This window comes from Myotis myotis, unplaced genomic scaffold (genome assembly GCF_014108235.1).
Source record: "Myotis myotis isolate mMyoMyo1 unplaced genomic scaffold, mMyoMyo1.p scaffold_m19_p_6, whole genome shotgun sequence".
NCBI classification, from domain to species: domain Eukaryota; kingdom Metazoa; phylum Chordata; class Mammalia; order Chiroptera; family Vespertilionidae; genus Myotis; species Myotis myotis.
The window spans coordinates 22399391-22405390 of record NW_023416368.1 but is presented as its reverse complement, the minus strand read 5'-3'; the positions used below and the strand labels follow the sequence as shown (position 1 = coordinate 22405390).

The 6000-nt window shown below is 45.4% G+C and overlaps 1 protein-coding gene across 8 annotated transcripts in view; it reads left to right on the top strand.

Moving 5' to 3' along the window:
* Positions 1-342: 342 nt before the first annotated feature.
* Positions 343-6000, top strand: part of FBXO38 (F-box protein 38) — a 54161-nt gene continuing 48503 nt past the window's right edge. For all 8 annotated transcript variants that reach the window (XM_036312307.1, XM_036312310.1, XM_036312306.1 and 5 more), the window contains exon 1: positions 343-470. The gene's annotated coding sequence lies outside the window, so the exon portion shown is untranslated. The remainder of the gene's footprint in view (positions 471-6000) is intronic.

The following is a 6000-nucleotide window of genomic DNA, read 5'->3' as shown; positions in this document are numbered from 1 at the left end:
TGCTTGATTGTGGTCTCTGCAGGGAGGGGAGGAACTCTCCCTTGACCCACCTCCGTCCTGCCCTAAATCCTGCGGTGCATGGCCCACTACGGGCTTCCGGTTCTCAGTCCAAACGGCTGGCTGCAACCGCCAGAGCCCTGGGTATGTGCCCAGTGTGGGACTGCAGCCACGGCGACGCTGTCACGTGACAGGAGTGTGTGTCACGTGACAGGGGTGGGGTGTGTGTGTGTGTGTGTGTGTGTGTGTGTCCCCACGCTGGGAGGCCACTCTCAACATGGCTCCGGCGCACTGACGCCCGTGTCCCACACCCAATATGGACGCCGGTGCGCGCCCAGCCCTGGATGACCACATTCCGGAAGTGCCCGAGCGGCGGCGGAAGCGGAAGTACCACGGCGGTGGGGGCCGCGGGAAGCATCGGTCGCAATTTTCCCTCCCTCTCGACCACAATAACAGACGGAGGGCCGGCGTAGGTAGGCGGTGGCCGGGGCCTGCGGCGGGAGGCGGGCCGCGGAGCCGGGCGCGATCGGCTGGATGGGGGCGGCGGGACGGGGGCTCCCGGGCTCCCGACCTCCTGGCTGTCGGTCTCGGCCCCTTTCGGGCCTATCGCTCCCGGGAGGGCAGGGGTTGGGCTTGTGGTTCTCGGCCTCCTAGGCCCTGGTTGTGGGGTTTGCCTCCTTGCTTGAACCTGGCCCAAGAACACGCCCTTTCTTGAACAAAACAGGGGTTGTGGGCCTAGACAAGTAGGGGCACCCCATTTCATTCCGGGCATCACGGGTTCCAGGATGTTAATGTTTAGTCGGTGGTTCAGCCGGGACTAGAAGAAGGCCTGTAGTCGGCGTACGGAGGGGATGCCCCACGAATGAATACATCCTGGCGTGGCGGCCAGCTCGGGGTCCGGAGCCCCCAGGTCTAGTCTTACTTCGTCCACCGACTCACTGTGTGACTTTGCCCAGGTCCACGAGCCTTCCTGTGGCACAGGTTGCTCATCTGTAAAATGAATGTGTTGGATGCCTCTGTTGGCCCTCCTCGCTCAGGAAATCGGATTCCCAGCTCCCTTTCAGAGTCTTCCCTTGAAGACAGACCCGAAAAGCATGTCTTTCCTGCATCCTGCGTAGCCCGGAGGTCACTGATACGAGATGTCTACCGTGTTTCTTTTCAGACTCCAAGCCGGCCAAGGGCACCTGGGCTCTTAGGAAGGGCCCTGTGCTTCCTTCGCCTTGGGGCTCTCTGCCCTGAAGACTGTGTTTTATAAACCAGTACCAGCAGCGTAAAACACACCGGTGTGAAACAGAGGAGACCTTGTTTATGTGTCGTAAAACTCGCTTAACTTAACCGGTTCACTTTGGGCAAATCTCTTCCACTCTGTGGACTTGAGATTTCTCATCTGGCAAAGGAAACTCGCTGGTTCTTAATCCCCTTTCCCATAGTCCCAGCACAACTGAAGAATGAATAATGGTTCCATAAGGCCATGATTTTCTGGGGGGAGGGAAAGGTGGGGTTTGGAGGGTACACATGGAGGCATATAGATTGAAAAATCTGTGCTTGTGATTTTTAACTTCATTTTTGACAGTTACTGGTTTAGGTGATTCGTAAAGCTCTTTCCCTCTCTTTACAATATACAGTGCTGTGAATCATCTGTCCGCTTTAGGTGAAAAATAGAGACTTTCGTGTGTGTTTGTTTAAATTATTGTGTGCCTGGAGGTACACACTTTAGTAAAAAAAAAGATTCTAAGGCATAGAATAGGAGAAAAAGGAAAACCATATTTCGGTAAGGTAAAAGACCTGGATCCTCGATTCATTTAGCAGTGATATTTTCTGACCTTGATGACTTAGGGCAACTCAACTTACCTCTTTGGGCCTCACTTTCTTCATCTGGAAAACGAAGAGTTGGACTGGATGATTCTTGACGCTTTTCTTTACTGCAATCTTGGTTTTTTGTTTGTGCTTTGTTTTTTATCTAAGCAGCTTGGGGGATGTGGTGTGGCATTTCTTTATGAAAGGGAGGCTGTCCTCGGTAGGAGACATTCGAAATCTTTACTGTGAGAAATGGGGCCAAATTAAGTGACATGTAAGATTACTTTGACAGGAGTAAGCTGAAGCCCAGAGGAACTAAAGGAAGGCATTAGAAGCCTGAAGGGCAGAGAAGTCTTTGACCAGATAGATTAGAATAATGAGGACACTGGGAAGTTTTAAATGGGAGAAGGCATTTTTAAAAAAATATATTTTTATTGATTTCAGAGAGGAAGGGAGAAAGAGAGAAACATCAGTGATGAGAGAGAATCATTGATTGGCTGCCTCCTGCATGCCCCACACTGGGGATCGAACCTGTGTCTCGGGCATGTGCCCTTGGCCAGAATCGAACCTGTGACCCTTCAGTCTGCAGGTCAACGCTGCATCCACTGAGCCAAACCAGCTAGGGCTGGGAGAAGGTATTTTTGATGAGAGTAATGAAAAGTAATTTAAGATATAGTAATTGAAATGACTGAGTTGTACAACACTGGTGGTAAAATCTATCTCCACTCTGAGCTTCATGGGGAGAAAGTCTGTCACCCCCTAGCACAGTGATCGCGAACCTTTTGAGCTCGGCGTGTCAGCATTTTGAAAAACCCTAACTTAACTCTGGTGCAGTGTCACATATAGAAATTTTTTGATACTTGCAACCATAGTAAAAGACTTATATTTTTGATATTTATTTTATATATTTAAATGCCATTTAACAAAGAAAAATCAACCAAAAAATTGAGTTCGCATGTCACCTCTGACACGCGTGTCATAGGTTCGCCATCACTGCCCTAGCACTTAGTTGGCAGTAAATAAATAATTGAGTTAAGGGATGGGTCACTTAAGTGATGGATGGATGGATGGATAGATAGTAGCAATCATGAAAAGAAGTTTCTCCAGAGGATTGTTATTAATTAGATATGGGATGAGAAATTAATACAGAATTGTGAACGTTTTGTAAAAGAAGTCCCTTAGTTTTCTGGTTAGTTGTAAGGTGTTTAGTCTCTGCCCTATAAAGTGTGTAGTAAGAGACAAACACATTTCCTGGAGGGTCTGGTGTGATCTGAGGAAGGGAGTAATTAGAATAATTTAGGGATGGAAGAAGATGTTGACAAGATGGAACAGGTATAGGAAGGTTTTTAGTTGTAACATTTAGAGAGTAAAGGAGTAAATTTATGTAGGTCTTTATAGGCATCAGCAGTTGTGGGAATTGTGAAAAAATGTGTTAAAACCCCTATTATGGAAATAGAGGGTTAAAAGGAAAATAACTTGATTTTGTAAGCAAGGAAATGTTGGTGCAAGAAGTGGAGAAAGCCTTGAGGGCTGAGGATTAAAAGACTGGGATAAATTTGGGAGCAATCAAAAGGAATTGAATTAGTAGAGAATAGTGTAGTTTTGCTTGGGATGGGGGGAGCTTTGAACTGGCAGGTTGGGAGAAGAGCATGCATGTCTAAGAGAAATTGTGTTATGGAAGGACCCTAGTTTAAAGAACACTCACAAATAACACTGGCTTACTACTTAGAGTGTACTTGGGCCTCCAAGACAAAAATGGTACTTCCTGTGACTCAGGTCTGCTAAACAGCTACAGAATGACTGTAGGATACCCAGGGCTATTGTAGCTACTGTGTGGGAGCCTAAATTAGATGGAAGGAGAGATGCAGTTCTATCACAGCATCCAGAAGCCCATCTCCAAGCACTGGGGCATATCTCTAGAGCGCAGGGAGGCAGCCAAGGTGCAGAGGACTGACTTGATGATAGGGTATATAGTGTGGGTTGGGGAGTCTGAATCGCAGCCTGAGCTCTGACACTTAATCTATGCCCTTGGGCAAGTGACTTATCCTCTCTGGTACTATTTATCCATCTGAAAATTGAGGATGCCAGTCTCGGGTAGGGACCTCTGGGTGAGCTTTGATGTGTCCCTGAAATTGTATGTATGTGATTCAGCATACATGAGTCTAGGTATGATTTGTTTACTTCTTGGGGAGAAGATGTGCATCTTCATCAGTCTCAGATGTGTTTGTGGCCCAGAAAAAATGAACAACTCTGACTAGGTAGTCTCTGACGGCCCCTTCCACTTTTAACATTTTGGGATTCTATAAAATTGTCAGAATGACATTTCTTTGAGATTTAGACTCTAAGCCCCCAGAACTTGCTAACCCTGGAAATAAGCCCTAGTGCTGCAAACTATAGTCCACATATTTATACTCACGTCTCCTTAACCCTCCCTGACTCCTCTGCAGGCCACCTCCAATGCATCATCTTTATCTATTGCTGATAACTGGAATTTCTCCCCTTCCCTCTTTCCCTTTTAACCTACTGCTGCTTTAGACTTTTCCTACTTCGCTGAGTTTCTCAAGTGGCAAATGGTGATATTTTGGAGATAAGGGTAGGAAGAAACCAAGATATAAAAGGGTAGTCATGGCAATTTTCTCTTCTCACTTGCTTTTATTCCTCATTCCACTGAAATAAGAGTATGTAAGAGAGACTGTGCACGGACAGGAGAGACAACATCATCACTCGGGAATTTGCATGTCTTGCATGGTATTTTCTTCTCATACAGGGATATCAGGCCTCTATTACTCATTGCCTGGGATGAAATGCTTAGCGTGGCCTAGCTGTATTTCACGTAAATGAAGATGAATCAACTTTAATTAAAACAATTTTGGTGTCCATTATAGAGTGAGTGGCGGCAAGGGGAGATCAATGAGTCCTTTAAGGGAAGATAAATTAGTCTTTAATGGGGAAGCTTTTTATGTCCTGAACATTTCCAGGGGCACCTACTTAGACTGGAGAGGACTGATGGACTTCCTGTCTATAGGTCCTGACCTGTTAATCCCCTCTGCAAGTCCTTTCCTCACCAAAGGCTTAGAGTAAGGGGGGCAGACACTATTCTACCCACTGCCAGGTAGGTAGCTTACATGACCAAGTCTTTAATTCTAGGCACGATATGGGAAATATACATATAATCTCACCTAAAGTTTTGTTAATCTTGCTAATTTAGGCCCTTTAGTGTAGAGTTAATGCTTACAGTTGGTTTAAGAGATTTTTGTGGGCTTTCTAGAAGACCTAACATCTATATGATGTGCATAATGTTATATCTAGTGAGTAAATGTTTCTCTGAGTTCCAAACAAGTGAACTTATATAAACTCAATGATATTTAAGATACATTCAATTTGGTTTAAAAAATTCAAATGTAGGTTGTACACTGGGGCTACTAAATCTGACTCACACAAAACCACAGAATTGTCAAATATAAAGGGACAATAAAAGGTGGGATTGTAGATGAGGGGGTAAGTTATGAAGTGGTGTGGATCTGGCTAAGAAGGATTTTTACTTAAAGGATGAAGAGTCAGTATGGTATGAGTGAATAGAATTGTGAAGATTTCTTTAAAAAAAATTTATTGAGTTTTGAGAGAGAGAGAAACCACAGATGTTGCTTCACTTATTTATGCATTCATTGGTTGCTTCTTTTATGTACTCTGACCCAGAATCTCCACAACCTGGCTTGTAGGGATGATGCTCTAACCCAGCGGTCACCAACCTTTCGGACCTCACACACCACCAGTGGTCCACGGACCTTTGGCTGGCGACCGCTGCTCTAACCAACTGAGCTCCCTGGCCAGCGCAGAGTTGTGAAGATTCTTTTAAAGGTGAAACGTTAAAATATGATAGCTAGAGAATTAACCCATGGTTGGATTACTCTGTACTCGTTAATAGTCTTGTCGAGTCATTTACGTGCTGCAGGGTAGCTGTGATGTGTCCTTATTGGAGTAACATCTGATTACATTTTTGCAGGGTTATAGGCTTGCTGCTGAGGTCATTGAGTGCCATGGTAGCAAATAGGAACATGAAACGGTTCTTAGCAGCCTTGAAGCTGCTGGATGCATATGAGTAATGGAAGGACTGATGGATATTCATACATCAGACATTTGAAGGTTTATTATGAGGCAAGGACTTGTTATCACCTAGAGGCAGGAGGTTGAGTTTCTTTTCCTGGC